This window comes from Pongo abelii, chromosome 12 (genome assembly GCF_028885655.2).
Source record: "Pongo abelii isolate AG06213 chromosome 12, NHGRI_mPonAbe1-v2.0_pri, whole genome shotgun sequence".
In the NCBI taxonomy this organism is placed as follows: Eukaryota; Metazoa; Chordata; class Mammalia; order Primates; family Hominidae; genus Pongo; species Pongo abelii.
The window spans coordinates 111,069,252-111,095,583 of NC_071997.2; the positions used below are offsets into that span (position 1 = coordinate 111,069,252).

Here is a 26,332-nt window from a genome sequence, read left to right on the forward strand (position 1 = left end):
ATAGCTTGGAAATATTTAAAACAATCTCTTTTAAAAAACACAAGAATGAGAAATCCATAATCATTACTGAAGAATTTAGTGTCATCTCCCTGTATTGGACAAAACAAATAGATAAATAAAAGTAAATAAGGGTATCAAGAATTAAATAAAACAACCACATTGCAAATAGAAAGTCTTACCCTGAAAAATAAAGCACCATACCCTGCAAATGGAAAATAAACATTCCTTCAAATACACATGAAACATATTCTCATATATGATGGCTTAAAAAAGAGCTCAGTAAATTATAACCATATTCTTCAAGTGCAGGCAGCCAAAAAAATACAAATTAAATATAAATTAGACTACCATAGAATCTATTAACTTGAGAAGTTTTACACTGTCTTTTAAATAACTATTGAGTTGAAAAGGCAATATAAAGAAGCAATCTGGTTGGAAAGGGAGCTTCAAAACTCTATTTGTAAAGCATTTTATTTAAGAAGGAGAAAAATCTCTGCCTATGTCAAATAGCAGGTCTGAAGACCCTGATGGGGTTTACGGGAATCTAGATTTCTGCTCTCTCTTACACTTTCCATCACATACGCTCTAAAACCAAACAAATAAAACCCCCAAAACTAACCTATGATAATCAACTACTGATCAGCTTTGAAGAAAGGAACACTTTTATGCACTAATGATAAGACTTTACATTGGTAATTCTTTAAGAAGGGCAACTTTGTATTGGTAATAATTGAAAGTGTGCATACCTTTTGATCTAACACTCTTTGGACACTAAAAAAGCAGTACTCACACATGTATAAATATTATATAGTTAAGAATATTCTTTGTAGCACTAATTTTACCAGTAAATAGGAAACAAAGAACTATAAATCAATGGAGAAATGTTTACATAAATGATGTTTAACCCATTCTATGAAATATGAGGCAGATTTTGTTCTATTTTGCTTTATTTTTTATTTAATAATTAAGGATAACTATATGTTTCAATGCGGAAGTAAATTCCAGACATATTATCAAATGAAAAATGCAAGTTTTAAAATAGTACATATCATGTGAGCTCATTGAAAAGATATGTATTTGTGTAGATACAGATATTTAGAAAAACTTAAGAAGAAGACATGATAGACATATTTGAAGTCATGGGGAAAATCCCCAGAACAATATACAGTGAAATGTGAACATCTGAATTTCCTGACATGGGTATCTTAAGGAGTGTCTTAGGAAGCACTTCCATATCTTGATTCTGAATATTTAAGTAGTACCTGGATCTTAAAAAGTGAAAAATGTATTGACATAGCTGAATAAGCACACAAAATTATTACACTGTAATAGTCAATCAGTATCCATGGGTTCCACATCTATTTGGAGTCAACCAATTGTGAATTGAAAATATTCAGAAGAAATATGGATGGTTGTATCTGTACTGAATGTGTGCAGACATTTGTTCTTGTCATTACTCCTGAAACAATACAGTATAACAACTATTTACCTAGCATTTAAATTGTATTAGGTATTTTAAGTAATCTTGGGATGACTTAGAATATATGAGATGATGTCATAGTTTATGCAAATACTACACCATTTTACACAAGGGACTTGAGCACCCATAGATTTTGCTATCATTGGGAGTCCTGGAGAATGCAAAGTAGCAAAAAAGCAGAAAAAAAAATCACTAAAATTACACAAAATTTACTGGTAGCAAGCACAGTGCACCATATACATACTGTTTTCTTGGAAAATTTTGAAATCAAGCACTGTGGTTCTTCTGTTTATCTAGAATCTCCTTCATCTTGCGTATCTCATGTCAGAGGCCTGAATAGTGACAACTGATAATCAGAATAACGATAATGACTCGCAAGGGCATCAGGCAGAAAATAAATACTCAATTTCTTCATTAGACTCCACTTAATAAAGCGTAAAGTGGATTAAGACATTTTAAGACTTTCTATGAAAGTTGATGTGTACAAAATATTAGTATCTGTTATCAAAAAAAGTTCAAGGATACCATTGAATTATTTCCACTTGTGCAGCAAACTTCTTCCCCAAGTCTCACACTTCAAACAAATAGCTCCACCAATTTAGTATCACCTTTCTTTCATTCAATAAGGAGTCCTCTTTCCCTCACATTCCACGTCCAGTTCAAATTCCATGGCTCTTCTCCGCAAATATATTCTGAGCTGATCCTTTTCTTACCATATCTTGCAGCAGTAGTGCTGCAAAGAATATTCTTAACTATCTAATATTTACACATGTGTGAGTATTGCTTTTTTAGTTTCCAAAGAGTGTTAGATCAAAAGGGGTAGATCAAAATTTTCAAAGAAAACAATATGTATACGGTGCACTGTGCTTGCTACCAGTAAATTTTGTGTAATTTTAGTGATTTTTTTCCTGCTTTTTTGCTACTTTGCATTTTCCAGGACTCCCAATGATAGCCCCATTCAAGCCATCAATATTCTTCCAAGACTTCAGCTATGGTCTCTGTACTCTACTTTCTCCAAGATCTTTTCTTCACAAAGGACCCAGCCTTTATCCTGTTTGATTTTCCCCAAAGCAAGTAGCTTACCCGGTGAAAGGTAATTCAAGCAGACACTAGTTGTCAATCTAACTAAAACGTAGGCTCTTTCAGACCAGGGATCTTGTCTTGTTCAGTACTTTGGTCTCTATGGTGCCAAAAAGAGTGACACGCACATGTAATGTCATTCTGGCATTCCAGGAAAACCTTTATAAATGAAAGAGCAAGAAATAGATTGTGGGGGAATTGCTTAAGAAGTTCAGGAGTGAAAGTAGCTTGGACTATGGTGATGGTGGTAGAAAGAAAAGCAATCAAATGTAAAAGAGTTTGGAGGTAAAATAATCAGAACTGCTGACAGATTGGATAGTGGGCATGAGGAAAGGGACAGTGATATGATTTGGTGGTGTCGTCACCTAGATCTCATCTTGAATTGTAGCTCCCATAATCCCCACGTGTTGTGGGAGGGACCTGATGGGAAGTAATGGAATCATGAGGGTTGGTTTTTCCTGTGCTGTTCTCATGATAGTGAATAAGTCTCACGAGATCTGATGGTTTTATAAAGGGTAGTTCCCCTACACTCATGTTAAGAAGGACGTGTTTGCTTCCCTTTTACACCATATTTGTAAGTGTCCTGAGGTCTCCACAGCCATGCTAAACTGAGTCAATTAAACCCTCTTTCCTTTATAAATTACCCAGTGTTAGGTATGTCTTTATTAGCAGCATGATAACAGACTAATACAGAAGGTGTTAGGAGCCAGGTATAAAAACGGGATAGATCATTGTGCCCCTGACTGAGATAGAGTACACTGAAACATGTCCAGGATGTGGAGATGGGAGACATGTAGTAGAAGGTGGAAGGTGACTTTCACAATCAGTTTCTCTCCAGAGAGAAGACTGTTCTCTGGTCAAGTTTGTGCTTCTGGGAACAGCTCATCAAACGTCCTGCCAGCGGGCTTAGTACTGGAATTTGAATATGGGCTTCTCTTTTCATCAACCAGCTGTGTTGCTGTCAGCTTTTATCTCGGGCTGGACACTTTGGAGTGTTTAACTGAAAGCGATGAAAGGTAAGTCAGGCATGACCAGGCTGCTGCCATAATATCCAAGAAGTTGTATATTGTTAACCCAATTTGAGAGTTGTTTTTTATTAATGAATGTGTTTAAAGTACATTTATTTTCAAAACTCTGCCTATATTAAATTCTGTAATCCTGTTTCACGCTTTCTGGGTGTGCTTTTTCTGTTTTGTTTTTGCCACTTTGCTCTTTCATCTGGCTCAGCATTTGACCACATGGGCTATTTTTTTAAATAATTTTCTATGGGATTTTGGCATGTCGACAAACATGTAATTCTCCTAGTGATGAGTTTCAGATTTTTTTAAATGGCAGTCAAACCTATATTTAAGTAATTATCAAAATTAAGAATAAAACAATAACTTTGCATCTCCTCTTAGGGAGGATTACAGGTTTAATATGCAACATTTTATTTCTCTGTTCATCATGTTCCAGCCTCACAACACAGTCATCAAGCTAGAAATACGGAAGGCATCACTGAGCCCTTCTTACCCGTTTTACCCATCAGCCTATCCATGAATTACTTAATTCTATTTTCACACCTGAACATTTCTCACATCCATCCTGTTTTCTGCTGTAACTACTCCCTTCTATCCTGAGTCTTTGTTATTTCTTACCCAGACTTTGGCAATAGCCTTTCAATTAGTCTCCTTTTCTCTAGTACACCCTCTGAGAAGTAAACAGTGCTTCATGTTATGTGAGAATTTTCCTTACCCTACAAAAAACTCTTCAATGATGTCCTATCACCTCAGAATAAAGTGTCTACTTCAGAACATGGCACACACAGTTTTTGAAACTCACTCTTGTCCACTTTTCTGGCCCTGAGCTTCTTAACTCCCACCTTGGATTTCTTTGATCCAGAAACAAGAAACTGTGTATTTTCCCATAGAATATTATCTGCTTATTATTATATATTTCTCCATATTGTCCTGCTGTCTTGAATAGCTATGCTTTCCATCTCCCTACATCTAGTGCTTGGATATAATTCATGATTTACATCTCATATTGTCTTGGATGTCTGCTCCCATAGACACATTAAGCCCTTAACCAATACTTTGCCTTGCTTTGGTGCTACAACAAACCTACATTATGTCCATCACTGACTTTGCCATATATTAAATTATTATATTTTTATGTGCTTTTTCCAATAGACTTTTAGCCCCTTGAGGGAAAGGACTATATTTTGCTCTTTCTTATCAACATACTAAACAATATATATAACAACTTTCTAGCAATACATTAAGTGCTCAATGTTATTAAACGTATTTTTGCTTCAAAACATGGCAAGACTATCTGAAAACTGCAAATTTTTTACAGCATAGGAAAATATTCTGCTGTGATTTTGTTGTTTCAGCTTCATTTGTTCTGCTTTCCTCTCTGGGGACCCCTATTATTCATATACTAGCTCTCTGCTCTTTGCTGTCCTATCTATTCTTTTCTTTCTTCATATTCATTCCTGTGACCTTTTTCTTCATTCCGATGTTTACCTATACAACACTGATTTGCTGTTTTTGCAGTGGAAGTTCTGTACTTTATTCTTTCTTATGCGGATTTAATTTTACTCCTTTCTTTCCCCCAGGATCTGTTTAGTGGGGTTTTTTGTTTTTGTGTTTTAATTTTATCTGGAGAGACACCACTTTGGTGGTAGAGACCAGCTGTTTTGTGTGACCTCTTGCAAATAATTTGCCCTAGCTGAGCTTCAGTTATCTCATCTGTAAAATGGACACAGTAAATGTGCCTACCTCATGGGTTTGTTGTCAGGATTAAATTGAATAAAATGTAAAAAGCACTTGAAACTAAGCATGTTATAACGTTGGAAGAAAGGACATACCACCCCACTGCTGATGTTTTCTTCCATTTAACCAGGCATCCAATAGAGAAGTACTTCCATCCCTCTCCTCTCCATCTTTTTTCCTCCCTTTCAGTTGCCTGAAGGATAGGTTAGGGATAAATTCTCATCCTCTTTTCTCTCTTCCTTTAGGAATTTCCTTGCCTACTTGAAGAGAACAGACATGTTTTCTTGATTGCTCTTGGTCAAAGTTTAACTTTTTAATAAATGTGTTACTCTGGTTTACTTACTGTTTCTTCCACTACCTTTTCCTTGGTTCAAACTCAGGTGGGGGAAAAAAAAAAGCAGTGCGTCTGTTGGGTCACCTTAAATTCCCAGTATCTGGTTTATTAGGCTGGGCATCTTAAAGAAAATAATTTGGAATGCATTCTGAGAGATAAAAATTATGTCTGGAGTTCGAGGCTTATGGCACAGCTGATGTGCATGGCTGTCAGCTGGGGAGGTGCTATGCTGGACAATGGCCACGTGGGAATTTTCCTTTATTTTTCACTATAGCTGTATATATTTAATACTTCAAGAGTAAATTCTGTAAATGCTTCTAAACTCTGAGTTTAATGCTTCAAAGAGTAAACCAGGCATTCCAAAATGAGAAAAAATGATGGTTTGTTTCATGGGAACATAACCCTACTTTCTATTCCATGTTCAAATATTTGTTGTCTTTATTGTGTTGTTTATGGTTCTTGCTGACATTTGAATAACAATGAGTAAAGATGATATCTCATATAGCATACCTTGCTATATTGTTCTTTGGATATGCCTAACTTATAGTAGAGAATTTCTCTGAGCTTGAGGTAATCATTGATGCTTTATGCCTTGCTGACATGCTGGGGAATGGCTTAACCCATGGAGAATGCCAGATGCTTGATGGAAAAGCTTCTGTCAACTTGTACACTTGTTTTTCATGTGATTCATCAATTTAGGAGGTTTTTAGCAGTGCTATGTAGTTTTAAGCCTTTCTTCTTTTTATTGATGCAATTCTCATATCATAAAATTTTTTCAATTCAATGCTTTTTATGCATTCACAAAGTTGTACACTCCTTACCACTAATTCTAAAACATCTCCATCAGCCCAGAAAGAAGTCCTTGTACCTACTGGCAGTCATTCCTAATTCACCCTGTCCCCAGCTGTGACAACCACTAATCTACTTGCTGTCCCTATGTAGTTTCCTATTTTAGACGTTTAACACAAATTGAATCATACAATATGTGGTCTTGTGTCTTCTTTCACTTAGCATAATATTTTTAGATTCATCTATGTTCTAGAATAAATCATGTCTTCATTCTTTTTTATGGCTGAATCATATTCAAATGTGTAAATATACAATATTTTGTTTATCCATTCATCAGACGTTTGAGGGAATTTTTGACTTTGGTTTGTCACTGCAACTTTTTTACCTAAGGACAAAGGGTTGTTTCTGTAGCAGTGGAACTATATACACCAGCTTCTAAGCCAAGCTTGTCCAATCCGTGGCCCTCTGGCCACATGTGGCCCAGGATGGCTTTCATTCAGCCCAAAACAAATATGTAAACGTTCTTAAAAGATTATGAGTTTGTGATTTTTATTTTTAGCTCATTAGCTATTATTAGTGTCAGTGTATTTTACGTGCAGCCCAAGACAATTCTTCCTCCAGTGTGGCTCAGGGAAGCCAAAAGATTGAGTGCTCCTGCCTAAGCAAAGCAACATATTACTTAGCAAACTTGAATAGGATGTACAGGTTCAGGAAAGGCACAGGGAACTAGGTAGATAATGGGAACCAGCCAAGTGCTGACAAAGTTGGTGGCCTGTGAGGATACTAACAAGCAAACTTTGGGGTCCAGTGGGTCCAGGCAACCTCACGTAGCCTAACGGTCCTGGTGAAGCTTGACCTCAAACTATATAGGTGCAGTGGGTTTGGTATTACAGGCTAATTTGCACACATTTGCTTGAATTTATGTAACAAAGATTGCTTCTTTTAACAAAATAACTGAGCTTTTCATATGCTTCTGAAACTAGCGAGGTTCTAGCTATATATTGTTAGGATCAGAACTAGCTTGATAGTCCTAGACCAGTTGCCAAATTCCATTCTGCATCCAGGGCCAAGGAAAGATCGTTAGTGGACTTTTCGTGTCTTTTCCAGAGACTGAAAAGTCATGCCCAATAGCTAGTATCAAGTCAGCTCTGGTCTGGTTTAATATAGTATATGTGAGAAGATTCCCCAGGAGATAACTCAAGTGTCTTCAGGTCAAAGAAATTTATAGCAAGAGGCAGTGGAAGAGTGTGGCATAGGATTACAGATGCTGTGTCACTAGATGTAACCCGCCCTCAATTCTGCACTCTGAAATGAAAATAAAATTGAAGAAGTTTAGAATATATTAACTGAAAAACAAATGCACCTCAAATAAGCCCTGGTAACTGGAAATGCTATTATTGCAAATTTCTGACTTTACTATAAGGTCTCAATACCTTAAATGCTACTTTCACAGAAAGGAGATGTTAGGAGAATATGGTAAATACATAATGCCAAAATCAGCTTCTATTGAGAATTTTTTTCCAATTGAGCTTACCACAGGACATAGATGAGCTAAAATTTGACGCATATATAAGGATCTCAGGAATTAAGGCATTTAAAATATATGAGAAATTCATAGTGAGCAGCTGGTGATATTGAAGTTCTCTGGAAATCTCTTCAAGTAGCAGATCTAGTTACTCGTGCAAGCATTGGTAGAGCAATTGGTAACAAGTGACCAGCATTAGCCAAAAATAACATCTTGTTAAAAAGTGTCTCCTTAGTTTTCCTATGAATTATAGGCAACTGAAATCAACTTTTTGACATCCTAGATGGTAGGAAATAGTGGGACACCAAGGGCGGAAGGGAGGCAGGATGTATTTGATTCAAAACAAATGGTTTACTGAAAGGGGTCCTAGAAAAATGTTTTACATTGAGATAATTGCTCTAGGAGGCAGGAATTAGCTTGTTTTCATAATTCTATTATTTGAGATCAATGTTATGTTTTTATCTCCCACAATTAAAAAAAATGAAACACATAGGAAAATGGAATTGAACTAATACAAATCTGAAAGAATCTAGGCTTTATCTAGTACACGAGAATTATTCTAGCTTAAATTGAGCAGCATGATACATTTAGGAGAATACTGCAATATTAATCACCAACACATAGTATCAATGTCAGGCACTGCACTAACAATCTTATTTATATTCATTCATTTAATCTTCATACTAATATCAAGAATAAAATTTTCCTCATTTTATTGAGAAAAGCAGAGAAGCATTTAATTTTTACCAATCAAGCATATTTTATATCAATTAAGTGATAGAACAGATATTAAAACCCAGGTATCCTGACCCAAAAGTCCTTGTTCTTCTTCACTCTACCATACTCCTTTCTCTAGGAGAAATTTCAAATTTAAATTTCTTTGGATTTGTTTCTCAATAGGAAAATTAAAAAAAAATTCCATCTTTATTTCGAGTTGTAAAATGCAAGGGGGTTTAATATTTGAAATTTAATTCCTTGCTCAGAATTTGAAATTGAAAAGTATGTTCAAATTTTTAAAATCTGTATATAATTTCTGTGTTTTTATTCTGCAGAACCTCTGATAGACTATGTTGGGAAACCTAGTTATGTCTAGTTTGGATAGAAAGATTATAGAAATTAAGCTTTGTGTACAGAATAGACTTTGACTTCATCAATTGGTGTATTTTTCAGAAGCATTTTAGTGCCTCATAGGGACAAAATTTCATATTTCCCACTGATAAACTCAGGAAAATACCCAAAAAACCATGTTTATTATTGGATGAGTGGTGTCATGAAGTATGAATATGACTTTCCCAACTGTTGACCTCTTCCTATAAGTGGAATGGTTACACCTCTGATCGCTTATGGGCATGATGGGGGTAACTGGGAAAAAGTGTATTACTAAGGTTCACTCTCCTATGGAGAATCACCAATACTTATAACACTGGCCTCCTTCCAGGCCTTCAGTCACTCCTATCTTTTGCGAAAAGGAGGCATGCACCTTGCTTATGAGTTAGGTATAAGGAGTTTGGCATGCTCATCCTACTCTCTTCCTTTTGCAAGTTGTCTGTTTAGAACTACCTCCCCCTTAACCCATTTATGCCTGAGGTTGCAATTTTTTGAATTTTTACGTGAGTGAAAAATCAAACCTTGGTGATGACCTTGAGCAGAAGGATATAAATAACTCCCACACGCTTAGCATTCCAATAATGAAACACTGGGCATAAGTGGGTTAATTGCTCCATGTTTTCAGGTCTTCCTGGGCCTGCACCATTGACTAGGGAAGTCTAATTTTGAGATTCAGCATTAGTATTAGTACATCCTTGCCTGTAAAGGAAAGCTACACCCTCCGTTATCAGTTTTACCTGTAAGAAGCACAATATTTTGGCCTATTTGTATTAATATTAATACACGTATTTACATATTTTAACAATGAACTCAAACTTGAATGGAGAAGGAGGATGTTATTTGTTGGATCATCTCGAACTCTTCATAGTAATCAAACTAAATAGTGAGCATGATTCTTAGTATCTGCCTTAGTCAGTTCAGCTGCTGTAACAAGGTATCATAGACTGTGTGGTTTATAAAGAACAGAAATTTATGTATCACAGTTCTGGAGGCTGGAAGTTCAAGATCCGGGTATCAGCATGATCAGGTTCTGGTAAGGGACCTTTTCCAGGTTGCAGACTGCTATCCTCTCCCTGTGTGCTTACATACTGGAAGGTGCAGGAGAGCTCTTAGGTCACCTTCATAAAGGCACTCATCCCATTCATGAGGGAGGTAATTCATAACCTAATCACTTCCAAAAGTCTCCACCTCCTAATTGCCACTACATTGGAGATTAGGATTTAAACCCAAAGGATACATTCCGAGAAGACACAAACATTCAGTCCATTGCAGCATCATTTGTGTTGTTGGTATCATTGGTATAGTTGTTTATCATCATCATCTCAGCTGGAACCTTTCATCCCAGTCTGTTTCCTTTTCATTTTAGCCCATTCATTCCTCATAAATCGTCTTTTGATTTCATGAACTTCTCATATATTTCTCGTATTTTCACAGAATTAGCTTCATGAATAATGGTTTACAGAATATTCTTATCTTTTATTTACGGTAATCTATACCAATGGTACCCTTTTACTTCTGAAACCTCATGTTCTTTTTCCATTATTTTTATATTTATAATAAAGCCTGAACTTTGCTTTTGTTATAATCTTTGAGCAGTGTCAGTTTTATCTATCACTGGTGTTTGTCTTAGAATATGCAGACTGTGTTTAGCTCTGACCTAAAAGTGGAAGATGAGGTGATGTGAGAATTTCTGGTGTAATTTCTAAGGAATTATTGGGAAGGAAAATTTGATGTGGCTCAGTTGGACGTGCATGGCGTTGTCACCACTCTAGAGAAACAGGATGGACCCCCATCCCAAATTTGCTTTGTATCTAGACTATTGATGCCACACTTGCAACAAGAGGATATAAAAAGACTTAACACTCACATAAAAAGGCTTTCTAGTGCAAGCAGGAAGCCCTCAAACAGATCTGAAAATGACTTGAGAGCCAGAAAATGCCCCATCCTTAGGCTCAAATTTTTTATTGTGGTTAGGGGGTTGGTCTTGGGTAAAGGTTCCCACACAAGGAAAAGGGATTATGTGATTTGAACCTCCCTCTGGAGACAAAGGAGGGAGTGCCAGGGCTTTTTTTTTTTTTTTTTTTTTTAATCAGCTTGCCCAGATATGGGGCAGAAGGGAAAAAGAAAGGATAAGGCTTTAAAACTGTCAGTAGTTGCAGCCAGACTTTTTAACCAATGGGATTGTCCACTGTTTCCATGTCCTAACTTTTACATGGTAGATGTTCATCTTGCACACTATAATAGAGAAAGTAATTTTACTGTTTATTTAAGCATAATCCATGCAAGGTTATACTGATGAGATTCAAAAGCTGTCATCATCAAAACAACAGTCGAAAAAAAGAACTGGGTGAGGTGGAATTTTTGGACAGAAGTTATGCTTAAAACTCTTATTTTGTGGGAAGGAAGAGAGATATGGAATAGCCTAGGACTCATGTTCGAGATACATAAAATAAATAACTTTGTTAAAATCTAAGAATAATCATTAAACAATAGAAATAGCATGCATAACTTTCAAATCAACCTGGAGAAGAAAAATGAATTAAGAAAGTCAGTCAGGGAAACTGGAGGAAAAGAGGAGAGAAAAAAGATAAATGGAGAATACAAATAAGATGACAGAAAAATAACAGATGTATGCAAAAAAAAAATCCCACACTTTTATTGTAATTTTATCTGTGAATAAGCAAAATCTACTCAAAGGAGAAATTTGTACTTATGTTGACAGGGAGACATGTCCAATGTTACTGACTGCATCGTTGTTTGTAATAGCTGAACATTCTAACAAACTTAAATGCCCATAAGTGTGGAAATGGATCAATAAATTACAGTATATGCATACCATGAAATACTGTGCAACAATTAAAATTAATGAACAAGATCTACATGTATAAATTAGATAGATTCCAGAAATAATGAAGAGTAAGAAAATAAACAGCTAGTAGAATGATGCATACATTATTGCCACTCTTACTTTTAATTAAGAGTTAATTTAATAACCATAAATACTATATAGCTTTTAACGGATAGACTATGTGTCCTAGAAGTATAAAAAATACAAGCAGGAATAATGCACACAAACTTCAGGATAATAGTTATCTCTGGTGGTGGGGGTGAAGAGAGGGAAGAAGGAAATTAGAAAATTCTTTAACAGGATTCCTAATACTTGGGAGTTTTTTGCATTTTTAATAACCAGAAGCAAATATGGCAGCAGGTTAAAATAATTTGTACACGGATGTTTTCATGTTACTCTCTATTTTTTTACCCACAAGAAAACATTACATACTTGACTTTGTATAAATCTAAAATATTTCCTATAACACAAAAATGTTTTTTAAAATATGAACGGGATGATAAAATTAAGGCAAGAAAAGCGGTGGTGAAGAGCTACTGGGGAAGGATATACAGGAAGTGAAGTTAAAAGAGGGCAGCATGTGGTGCCCTGGCCTTTATTACATGTGAATGAATGGATCCAAGGAGCTGGAAGAATTGGACTTCCATTGTAATGAGTGGAACTGAAAAGAAAAAGGGAATAGGAAGAGGCAGACATATAGACTTGGCTCATTTGTAGAATGAGAAGTTTCCCATCCAATGTGTTCTATTTTCTAGATAAATCTGAAGCTCAGGTTGACTACTTGAAGATTGAGAAAGGTAACAGAATGTGGAGGTCAAGGTGGTTAGAAATTTGAAGACAAGACAGGAAGTTTGAAATGGTTGCTGGGGGCAATGAGAGTGAGAACTGAATGGGTAAACAAGCAGTTATGTTTGTATGGTGCGCATGAGTCTAACCCTCTATTTTTAGCATTCCCAGTTGACCTGGGTGTAATTTGCTGAGCTGTTATCAGCAGCCCAGACTTAGACATAGAACTGTACAAATTTCTACAGTTAGAGTCAATCACAGTTGAGATTTTGCCAGCCACATATGATAATCACAAGTTAGTTTAGCGTATTGACAAGAAAATAGCTAAAGTAATAGATCAAGGAACTTAATCTGGATAGAGAGGAAACTAAAAATGTAAGTGGGAGGACAAAAAGACAATAGTAAAACAGAAAAATATAAATTAAAAAGAATTTTCACAATCTCTCTCCTGAACAACCACTATTACACTTTGGTGTATTTTCTCTGAGTCCTTAAAAGTTATTTACATATATATTTGTGTGTGTGTGTGTGTGTGTGTGTGTATATATATATATATATATATATGTATATAATTTATATATATATTATTTATATACTATATATGAAAAGAAAGACACAGATATATGTATGTGTACATATATACAAATACATATACACATACACACTCACATATATACCAAATACATGTTTATTTTGTAAGCAAAAAAGAATATTATACTATAGCTAATACTTTATACCTTCTAAAATTGTATGTGACTATTCTTCCAAGTTGATATTCAACTAGCATTGATTTAATGAACATATAATATTGCATTTGAGGGAAGCAAAATAATTTATTTAACTTATGTTCTATAAGTTAAATTATCAATGGCATTGTTATCAATAATAAAAATAATCTAAATTATCTAATGCATTTATGTTATCAGTTGTTTGCTATCATTAAATACTGTTTTAATAATCAATTTGAGAATCAATCTTTCATATAACTGAATTACTTTGTTAGAATACATTTCTAAATGTAGAATTATATCAAAGGATTAGCACATCTTAACTACAAATTGTGCTCTAGGAAGTTTTTAAGAAAGTATAAACACACACATATATATATATTTGGTATTTTCAAATATATATATTTGGTATTTTCAAATATATATATATTTGGTATTTTCAAATATATATATATTTGGTATTTTCAAATATATATATATATTTGGTATTTTCAAATATATATATATATTTGGTATTTTCAAATATATATATATATTTGGTATTTTCAAATATATATATATATTTGGTATTTTCAAATATATATATATATTTGGTATTTTCAAATATACATATATTTGATAAATTGCCTTTGAAAATTCTTCTTTAGGACTCTCTAGGAGAGAAAGGTTTATAGTACCTCAGAGTACAAGTGCTGGGACCAATAAGTGACTTTTTCTCTATTCCTTCAGAAACAGAGTCAGATATCACAAGGAAAAATGAACACTGAACTTACACTTAATTCAGTTCCAAAATTCCAGTCTATTAAACATCCTGAGACTCAACACAACAAGGAACAATCAGTTCACATTTCCTCCCTTGGTTCAATTCTTTATTTTTGAGCATGATACAATATTCTTTCTGCTACCCAAGTCAATCACTGTAGTTATTTTCCCTCCTGCCTGTCAACATCTAGCCAGTTTTCCTGAGCACACAAGCCATTCATCTAGCAAAAATATATTGGGCTGACCATGCAACAAGCATTTTGCAAGGTTTGGGAAATAACGAGATGTTCAATTATACAAAATGTATACTCTTCTTCAATATATCTACAGAATTTATTATGTGTACTGCTCTTTGAACCTTCAAACACACAAGCAGTAGCAGGTAGATCAGGTGTCCCAGAAAACAGATTCCAAGTTGCAGATTTGTGTGCAGGTGGTTTATTGGGGAGTGCTCTCAGGAAAAACAAGTATCACCAAGGAAGGAAAGTAAAATTGGGCACAGGGCTATGTTGAATGGTGATGCATTGTAACAGGGACACTAGCCAGTCCCACAGAGAGAGCTCTATAGCTAGAATAGCCCTTCAGAGCTGTACTCAATGGAGGCAAGGGGGCTGGGACTCTGCATCTCTCCATAGAGCAGTCATTGAATTTATATTGCCCCTAGAGAGACAGAGTAACTTTGAACAAGGCAACTACCTTAGGCCAAGGACAACTCTTGTGGAATACTCATCTGTGAGCAATCAGAGGGCAACACTCTTGAGAAACGGATACCTAGGCCCTAAAGAGGCAGAATCTGAGAAGCCATGCTAACTTGGATTAGTGAGCTGAGCTCTGGTTCTTGAAGAGAATCAGGAAGAACAGCTATTAGGTGTGGGCTTAATACCTGGGCGATGGGTTGATCTGTGAAGCAAACTACCATGGCACACATTTACTTATGTAACAAACCTGTGCATCCTGCACATGTACCTGGAACTTAAAAATTGATTTTAAAAAATGCTTTGGGCTCAAACTATAAAAAGAAACCATCATATATACATATATAAAGAACTTGCTTATATATGAGGCTTATATCATCAATAGAATTGTAAACTCTTGACAACTACAGAAGGTATGTTAAACTTCTCCTGTTTATTCATAAGTCTAGCATAATGTTTCCTAAGTATTAGGTGCTCAATAATACCTGCTGTTTAATTTGACAAAATCCTGCCTCTTAGTTTTATGAAGCACTATCTGTCCCCACATTCACTTTCTCACCTATAGCTGCCATATTAGTCTAAGCATTCATAATTTCTTGCCTGGACTATTGCTTAAATCGTATAAATAATTCTTACATTTTACCTCTTTGATAAAATCTCTCTGGTATAACAGCAATATGGTGGACCGTATCTTTGTGGTTAATCAGTGTGGTTACTGAACTTTAAACATAATATCTTATAGTGAAGCCATGTATTAAATATGAACTTTCTCCTCTTGTATGACCTACATGTTTACATGGTTTGGTTTTATGCATCTGATGCAAGACCTGTGTTCGCTAACCTTCTTTGTTTAGCACTGATGTACAAACATGTGGTCTTCTAGATGAATAGTTTACAATGTGCTTCTGTAAAGTCTCAGGGTAAAAGCTGAGAGAGACCAGATAAAGCTGAAGCAACAGATATTACAGGCAACAACCATATAAGTATTCTGGCCCAAGTCTGATCACAGGCATGGCCCTTAGGGACCAACCCTACTGCTTTCCTATAATTTTCTTCTTAAAATCCTAGTTCTTTAGCTTTTCTCCCCAAAGATCAGAAGTCACAGCTGTGTCAGGTCTCTGTTAATAGGGAAGATGATACTTAGAAAACCCAAAGAGGGGTACATGAGCTGCCATCCAGGAGGCAGATGAGTCAGGGTATGTGTGGAATCCAATGTACACTCTGACTTGACTCTGCAAAAATTCAAAGTTTTAACCATTTCTCTATGTTCCAAGCATTTATATGTTTGGAGACACAGCATATAAATTTTCCATCATCTGATCAAATAAAATTGCTACATTCATTGTATTTGTTTCTGTCTTTCTCTCATTTTATCTTCCTCCATTCATTCTTTTAAGATACCCCTTGCCTGTTATGAACCAGACACCATATCAATTGCAATACAATCAACATCTCAATGTTGACATCTATCCTTATTCATGATTATTCCAATTATACAGTAATTGAGGCTCAAAGAGATTTTGGGTTTTACCAAAGGTCACATTTCTAGTAAGTTAAAGAAGTGAAAAAGTATAGAATAGTTCATACTTTTGCCAGTGCCCCATCCTGTCTGTCCACAGACATCTGGAAGGGAAATTATCTTTGTGGTCCAAAAATATAAATGAAGTATGTGCCCAGTTGTTTGGCACTCTAGGGACCTGCTTTAGATCTGCCCACTGTAGAATCTGCCTGCTCCATCAGGGCAGAAGCCTGCTAAGTGCGTGTCCTTGGGTTGGCGGGTGAGAAAGAGGAAGCCCTATCTGGAACAAAGCAATGTAATAACAATGTCAGACATGAATTGCACCTTACACATGTTCCATTATAGATATCTGCCACAGACAACGCTGACTTCTTAAAAAATATCACAAGTGGGTGACCGCTATTATACAAACTCTGTGAAATGGAATGACTAATCTATAAACATAAGCATGAGATTGAATAAAATATATATAAAGAAATACATGTGATATTAATTTAGCATAGACAGTACCATATCCCATAGACCTTCTTGCACAATGCAGTGACACACCACTGTGTTATTAATGCTTTGGAAAAATTTATTTATTCTATTCCATTAGTGTATTTTAACAAACATTGCTCTGGGACAGTATGCCTGCCAATTTATGTTTATGAGACTGTCAACATAATTTACATGCAGACAAAAATATGATACAATATTGCCAATGCAGAATCGCCTTGTCAAATGATATTGTCACAAAAAAATGAAACAGTACCCCAGCTGAGGAACCAAGCATATTCATCACTGTTGGCTGCACAGAATTTGAGGTGACACACTGAAATACATTTAATGCCTTTTTTTTCATGCATCAAATGAATAAAAAGTGAATGAATGAGGTACTTCTGACTGCCATATACTGTGCAAAAGCAAATAGATTTCTTGTTTCCCTCAGAAAAAAAATAAAAATAATACATGGGTTCCCAAAATAGTTGACAGAATTATATTTATTATTCATTTGGAAAACTGAGTATGCTACAAAAATCACGAATGCTTCTAAAGTGTTTGGCTGCAATGATTGAGACTGTCGTGAAAGGAGATGATGGCAAACTTAGAGTTCCTAATCCACCCAGGATGAAGAGCAGGTGCAGTGTGGAACAATGGTAGTTATTTGGCCTAGGACCTTGTGCTAAATAATACAAGAGATTTTAATCAGATTTCTTTTTCTAGAAGGTGAATAATTAGATATATGGACTTGTCTTTTCTCCACTTTGACTACTCCAACTCTAAGGGCATGGTTTCTGGACACTGGTGGGTTCAAGTCCTGGTTTGAGCTGTATATAACTGAGCTTCAGTAGTATGTGAATGCTTCAGTGAAAAGGTTTTCCAATTTTCCCTGTGCTGATGGCTTGTAAGCTCCAGAGATTTCACTGGCCAGGAGAACACCCAGCTTGGTTCCAGGGAGGCCATCTGGGAAGAACACAGAGCTTTACCAGTCTTGAAGGATTTGTTCTCCAGGTACTGCCTTTGCTCACTGATGAAAGGCCCTCTGTGCTGGAGGTGTCTTCCTTGCTCTGGGCCATATCATCAAAGGTGAGGCAAGTATACCTATGGCCTGTCTGCCACAAGTGTGCTTGGTACAAAGGGACCAAGCACCCTTGTTCTCACCATAGTCCCTGTCTCACAGGAATTCCCAAGTAAGAGCATAATGGCTCTAGTAAACTTCCTGTTGTTAGAACATACGTGCTTAGAAATTATGTTTTTAAGAGGAGAAAAAAGAAATATCCTGGGTTCAGGAACAATGAAAGGAGTTCACGTTCAATGTTCACAATCTGCATGGTGCCGGATTAGCAGCAAATTAAGGACCCTGAATTCTTTCCTGAAACTTTAGTTTAACAAACAGAAATGTGTGAGTAACAAAAGACGACTGGAGGAACGCTTTGTGTAGGGGTAGGGAAAACATGCACGACTTGAGTCTGAAGCCCTACTCTGCTACATACTTCACAGGAGACACTCTGATCCTTAGTTTCTTCATACATAGAATAGGACTAATAGTTACCTCGCAGCTTTGTTGTGACAATAGGAAATTGTCAACTCACATGAAATGCCTAATGTTCAGCCATTTTCTATGTACAGAAAAAAAAAACTGGCAATAGTATGTAATTCACCTAGCATGATCCCAAGCATATAATAAATGCTTACTGGATACTGGTTTACTAAACATAACATGTTAAAAGTTGAAGAAGCTATGCAAAAGAAAAAAGTTAATGCATTAATATATTACTACTACTGCTGCTACCACTATTACTATCACTAGCCTGCTGATCTTCGTCAATGATATTTGAAATGGAATCTTAAACATAACATTCCAAATGTCTCAGTACCACGTAAGGCATGTGTTGAAACATGAGATAGCCTATCTCAATATGGATTTCAATTTCTGTAGCATATATATAGAACCTTGCCTATTTATCTTTAGGTTCCATGAGCATATGAATTCCTATGAGAAAACATTTTTCCTGAAATTGACCTCTACTTCAAGACATTGAAAACCCTGTTTAAGCTGATGCCTCCCATTAGGTAGAACGGAACTTGTCATTTTGCATTTTACACTCTCATTGAGTGTATTGTCCAAACAGCAGCTGGCTTCTGCAATTCACACTAGAATTTTACTGTGAATTAACAGCTGGACAGAATAAATGGTGGCAGGATGATGTGGGTGCCTAACACACCGTTAGAGGTGAAGGGACAGACAGAGCTTCTGAGAGTGAGAGTTCCGAAGCCCAAATGCATATCCAATTCATTAGCTAAGGGGGAGAGGAAAAGGGCAGAGCATGAAGAAGAAAAGTAATGAAAGAAAGAGACATTGATACAGGGAGTAGATAAAGGAAGGAGCGATAATATAACGGAGAAAAATTACTGTAGAAGAATAGGATGATGCATCCTTAAGAGTAGCCCACACCTGCTGGGTCTGAGAGAGGAAAGTGTTTGCATTAGGCACCACTTGGAATGAATTATATGACACTTTTTCTTTGGCCAGAAAAATTTCTTTCTGACCCCAGCTGGTGATCAGATGGTGCCCTGGAGAATGAAGATGACTATCTCTTGTCATTTTGATCTCTGCATTGAATATTACCATTTCTATCCTTACCAGAGATTTAAATCCATTTTAAAGAAACTGTATTAATCAACTTACCTGAATAATAACTTGCAGCCTAATGTATATGGGATATTTTGGGGTGACAAAGGCAGAATTTAAAACAAAGAAAAAATACTTTTTCATGCCCCACTGGCATGACAAATTAAATTATATTTTATCTGGTTTTAATTGCATGGAGTGATACACATATTGGTCAAAACCACTACTGAATTTGATAAATCATTGGGTCTGGAATTTTTCACTAAAAATGCAAATAGATTCAGATGATTTGCTCCAAGCATATTTGCACCTAAATCAGAAAATTTATAGTCTCCAGAAAGACCATTGAAATGTAGAGTCAGATATAAGCTCAGCTGAAATAATTTTAGCATCAGATGCTAACAGCCAAATAAACTATGTAAAATCATATGAACTTTTTAAAGCCAATGCAAATATGTCAAGACTAAAAAATGTCTGTGAGTGAGAGAACTTTCACACAGCCTTCACTATATCAGTCAATGGCCTTAAATTGTGGCTTTCTATATTATCTGGAGCTCTGGCCTTAGAACAGAAAGTGGAATCACAAATGAGATACACATTTCATAGTGGTCCTACCTACCATTATATTGACGACTAGAATCAGTGTGTTCCTAAAAGGTACTATTGCACTATTGGTGGGTGGCTCAGATGAGAGTTTTGACACACAGACCAAAATGAGTTTATATAGAGGTTTACATAAAGTCTATGCTATAAAATCTCTTTTAAAATAAATTTATGTAAATACAAATTATTTAAAGAAAAATATTAAATTTATTGCATGTTAATATGTCAAAATATGTCAAAAATTGTGTGAAAATTGTGACTTTGGTCCCTGAATGATTAAAGTTTGCCAAACAGGAGTTTAGATGAAGGCAGAAGTGGCTGTTGGCCAAATCTCCAGATGGTTCAAATCTAAGAGGGATGGAGCCAAAGTTTGATAAGGGAGCCTTGATGGAGGGGGGAGCACTAGGCTGAAATTAACAAGAATAAATTAAAATAGTATAAATGCAATTTTGTATATTTTAGCTATGAAACAACATCAGAACAAGTATGAGGTCATGGGGCCTCTCTTTACTACAGTTTATATGAAAATAATTTATTAATATTATAAAGGTCTTGTCATCATGCTGGTCTTCACAGTGTATAAACTGTATCTGTCTAACTTTCTACTTTCACCTTTTATCAGTATAGCTCAATACAAGTCAGAGTCAAGAACTTCCTGGAAGCATAATTTAGGATCTAAATAGAAGAACAGAATGGAGAGAAGGGCAGTGTTTGTCCTACTCCAAAAGGAGAGACAGGAAAATAAAATCAAGCCCTCTCATTTCAATGATATGTTTGATATTGGTGGTAAGACAAAATAAAATGTTTTTAGTTCCCCAACCTTTCATAACACGGAATCTTCTTTTCTCCTATACTTCTCTCTTTTTGTCTGTGTAATCTTGGAATTTATAAATATGTCATTTTTAATATATCATTGATCTGACAAAGTTTTTTAAAATTGACTTAGTTTTATAACTAGTTATAAAATATTTTTACTTTTATTAGAAATGGGTTTTCTACCACCTCTTTATAACATCTGCATTTCTAACTTTTGGCTTCTATGTCTTCTTCATCTCCTTATCAGAAGGCTCTATCTTCAAGAGCATGTGTATGTGCACACAGACACGTGTATGTTTTGAGTGTACTTGGCTGATAGAAGATCTGAGCCTTAGCATATCTAAAAATGTTTTCCTATACCTTTCTACATAAAACAAAAATCAAGGAGTCTGGGTAAAATTATCTCAGTTTACAAAAATGTTTCTTCAAAATCCTATCAATTCTCATCTATTATCATCTGACTGTTGGTGTTAAAGAGCAAAAATTCAATAATTTCATTACTTTAAGACACTATATTTCTAGTTTTGTCTTTTCCCCACTAACGAATTCAAATTTTTGATAGTAAGTTTGTAGGTATTTTATTTAGCTGATCATGCCTGTAATGTTGTGAGACTCTTCAATCTACATAGGTCTTTCTTCAGTTGAAAAAAATATGTTTGTATTTTCCCCTCCCTGCTACCTGTTTGGTAATTAATTCGCCTTGTGTTGCCATTCCCTGCCCACTATATTTATCATGTTTTTTTTAATTTTGTTACCCTATGGCTTTGCATTTTGAGATTTATATATTTATTTATTGATGGAGTCTCACTCTGTCACCCAGGCTGGAGTGCAGTGATGCGATCTTTGCTCACTGCAACCTCCACTTCCCGGGTTCAAGCCATTCTGGTGCCCCAGCCTCCCGAGAAGCTGGGATTACAGGTGCGTGCCATCATGCCAGGCTAATTTTTGTATTTTTTTTTTTCAGTAGTGATGAGGTTTCACCATGTTGGCCAGGCAGGTCTCAAACTCCTGACTTCAAGTGATCTGCCCGCCTCAGCCTCCCAAAGTGCTGGGATTACAGGCGTGAGCCACCATGCCAAGCCACATTTTGAGATATCTAAATTGTTTTTCTACATGACAGATTAAATTACTGCGTCATCACACCTATCTCCTCTGCCTCATCACCCTCTTTGTGCTCTTAGACTTCCTGAGACCCTCCCTCATCTGTCTTTTCATAAGATGTTACCTGTTACCTCTCCAGCACATCACATTACTCCCTCTCCTTGTAGTTTTAATTTCTGTTTTATAAAGAACAATCTCTCACTCTAAGGAGAAAGACAGTTTCCTACAATTTTCTTCTGGAACTTAGAATACAATATTTTCAGAAATCTTCCCTAGCTTCTCCTGTGTCTGAAGTAGTTTATTCTGGCCGCATAAAGAATCTTCCTCACCCACACAATTCCTCCTCTTCTCCTCATCCTTGAGCCAGTCAAGAATAATTCACAGCCATTATTTGTCAACAGAATATGCCGCTTGTCTCCTTTCACCAAATTTATCATTGCCTATTTTATATCGAGGGAAAGGAAGTACTACCATTGCAACTGTATTAAAATTAAAAAAAATAAAAATTAGAAAAAATTAAAAACACTTAAGGATTGCATTAGTCCATTTTTTAAACTGCTATAAAGAACTGCCCAAGACTGGGTAATTTATAAATGAAAGAGGTTTAACTGACTCACAGTTCAGCATGGCTGGGGAGGCCTCAGGAAACTTACAATCATGGCAGAAGGCTGAAAGGGAAGCAAGACACCTTCCTCGCAAGGTGAAAGGAGGAAGTGCCAAGCAAAGGGAGATAGCTCCTTATAAAACTATCAGATCTCATGAGAACTCACTCACTATCACGAGAACAGCATGGAGGAAACTGCCTCCATGATTCAATTACCTCCACCTGGTCTCTCCCTTGACATGTGGGGATTATGGGAATTACAATTCAAGATGAGACTCAGGTGGGAACACAAAGCCTAACCATATCAAAGATCAAACTTGATACATCTTTCTTGCTATATTCTGGTACATTAGCAAGTCCTGTGGGTTTAACCCTGTAAATATATCATTAATATCTTCATTTCTGTCCTGCTATCATATTAGTCTAAGGCACTATGATTTCTTATTTGAACTCTCTAGAGAGTCTCCTAATTTGTTTTTCTATATCTACTCTTCTCTTGCTCAAAACAACCTTTTAAAACTGCAAATGAACTTACGGCTCCCCAGGTGAAAATTCTTTAAGAACTTGCCATTGTTCTTAGGATGAAAAATCAATTAACTTCACATCATCTACAGGATTCTTTATATTCTAGCACTTGTTCCAATCACCAGACCCATCTGGTGCTCTCCTGGTCTGAGCTTTTCCCAGGCTCCTAAACAGAAACTGTTCCTTTCTGCCACAGGATCTTTGCATTTAGAGTTTCTTCTGCCAGGAAGCTCCCTACCTCCACCCTATACAAAACACCTTATTAACACACAAACTCCAGTCTGTCAGTTCAAATGACATCCTTTGGGGAAGACTTCCTTGAGATTCTAGGTAAGAATCAATGCCCCTCTTACCTATTCCTAGACTACACTCTCATTTTCCTTTATAGTACATTTCACAGTGTCAACTATACTTCTGCCATTATTTCACTGCCAGTGTCTTTCATCTCATTAAAAATTCTATGCCATAGTGACTGTTTCTGTTTCAATCAACATTTGTTGAATTCATCATTGAATCTCTGTGTCCTCTTCTCAAAGATGCAGTGATGCAGTTGGAAAACAGGTTAAAGTGCAGAATTCCTGATTCAATCCCATATTTCAAGTAGGCTTTTAGCAGATTCTTTCATTCTCTATTGAAATGGCATCTGATGTTTGAAAAATTGCAATTCCTATCATACATTAGAAACAAGGTTCTTCAGCCGTGCCCACCATGACTTCTATCTAAGGACTCATGTTCAGAATGTTGGCTCCACCAGGTTACTGCCCCAAACCCTCCAGTCAATTTCGGATCTAGCTGAGACTTATATCAAAAGTCACCTCCCTGCTATTGAGAAACTGGCCTCTTCAATTCACTGTATTATATCTCCCTGTTTTATTTTCTTCTTCATAACTAACAATCTATTGGTATTATTTGTCTGGCCCCTCCACAAATTTCTTTAGCATAAGGACCCTACCTCTGTTGTTTCCACTGCATTCAGTCACAAAGTACAAATGGATAAAACCAGACTAGAATAAGAGATATGGGATCATCATAACATCATCAACAAAACCTGGCTTAATTTGAGGCTGCTTTGCGCTCTCTTTGCTTTCCTCTAACCATGCTAATATTAACAAAGAGAAGCCTTTTTCCAATGCATTTATACCGTCCTACACAGACCCAGACATGGGCCCAGGCTAAGATATATTCATGGAATTATGTTTGCAAGGTGAAGAAAGTGACAAGAAGAGGGAGACTTTCTCTGATCTATTCATTATTTTTCCCTTCAAGGCACCAGGGGAGCCAGAAGAGCAGAAGAGGTGACAGCTGATCAGAAAGAGCCTGGCGCTGCAGCCTGGGCAACCTGTCATGGAAAGGTACTGCAGCTTCAGGCCTCAGAGCTGTCCAGAATCACTCTCATGAACATGTCTGGGAAAGAAGTTATGAAGTAGAGGCAAGAGTGTGTTACAGGTAGGAGTCTTTTTAGGGGAGCAATAGGATTGTCCTCTTCTTAGAAATAGATCTTTTTGGCCATGATCCCTTCTTTCTCCTACTAGAACTGTTTAATCCCATTGCCTGAACCTTCCAGACTGGAGATTATCCATCATGTGACTAAGAATGAGAAGACACCTGTACAGATACACGATTTGCCTCTCAGCTGTTTAGCTGTTTCTATAAGAAGCCTGAGCCATTAAGGTAGTCTTAGGGCAAGAATGACCTAGAAGAGATGGAATATAAGCTCAAGACAATAAGATGGGGGCCTAGTCAAACACCCTTCCTTATGTGAACTAGGAATCTTGGTTATAGCCCACGTTTTTCCTTCTTCTCCGAACCCAGGTGATGGTTTTTGTTTAAGAGCCTCATCTATGAGAAATTCCATATCAAAATTATTGCAGGGAGAATAGACCTCTTCCATTACCTGGAAGAAAAGTTAGTACTTTCCCCTATTTCTTCTCTTTTCTTTCTTTTGTACTTCCTATTACTTTTGGTGCTGTAGAAAGATTTCTCTGTCCAAAAAGATGTGAAATATTCCAGACATATTGCACCAAGGGTCTGTGTATGTAGCACAAATCAACTTGCCTTGAGCTTCTCTGATATATAGCCAATGTTTTAATGTTCCTATTTATGCCGATCCATAATACATCTTCACGGTGTTGGCTTAATCACAAATGACAAGGGTGGAAAATGTAATAAAGACAGGGGCACATTAATCTACTTTGTATGAAAATGTGGAAAGGTAATCCAATTTTGAACTGCTTGCTCTTACAAAATATATATAAGTTTGTACGATTTCTGCATCTTAGTTGGGGAGATGGTAGTCAGTCCTAAAGAGCTATATTTCAGGTAAAGAGTCCTCAGTCCCTTACAGGTATGCACACAGGTAGTGGCCCATACTGAGAAATAGAGGTGGGGACTCTGGGGAGTGAGTTGCCTGATGGTCTATTGGAAGCCTCTATATCTGGCAATATTCAGAGGTGTTCATTCCTGTGGGTCTTAGAGAGAGATTCCAATGTTAGGGATGCTATTGTGTCTTCCCCTGCATAGCCCCTAAGGCTAGTTCATATGAAAAGTAAATCTGACTCTGCTCCCTAAAAACAAAGATGAAAAATCCATAGAAGGGAGGTAGATTCAGCTAGAAAGTGTATTTCTAGCAGGGGAGTTGGTGTGAGGGAGAAAATAGTTATGATGAAGTCAGGCTTGTCTTAAACCACATCTGATATCATTCCAATCACTGTGTGTGTCTGCACTTGTGGGTTGTCTGCATGGCATGCATGAATGTTGATGCATCTGCAGTGCTCTCACCCAGCAGAGAAGCATAAGAGAAATGTGAGCTCTGGACTTAAAGAGCGCTGAGTGTTAATCTCACCTTCTATTTGCTCCGCGACATGACCAGTAGTCCAACTCCTCTGAATCCCAGTTTCTTTTTCAGTAAAATAGAGATTGTACTAGTTATCTCTTAGGATTAGTAGAAATACAGGACCCAGAAATTCTATTCTTAGATATCTACCCAAGATAAATAAAAACAAAACATAGGCAAATGTGTACAAAAACTTGTACATGGATATTCATAGCAACATTATTCACTATAGATAAAAGGTGGAAACAAATGTCTACCAACTGACAAATGCATAAACAAAATGTGGCTTATTATTGAAATAAACAATGGAAAATTATTCAGCCATT

General features: G+C 36.3%; 1 long non-coding RNA gene across 1 annotated transcript; it reads left to right on the forward strand.

Moving 5' to 3' along the window:
• Window positions 1-3,075: 3,075 nt before the first annotated feature.
• Window positions 3,076-26,332, forward strand: LOC103889892 (uncharacterized). Its single transcript, XR_654261.2, has 3 exons — window positions 3,076-3,134; window positions 3,399-3,576; window positions 24,440-26,332. It is a non-coding gene; the product is annotated as an uncharacterized LOC103889892 (long non-coding RNA).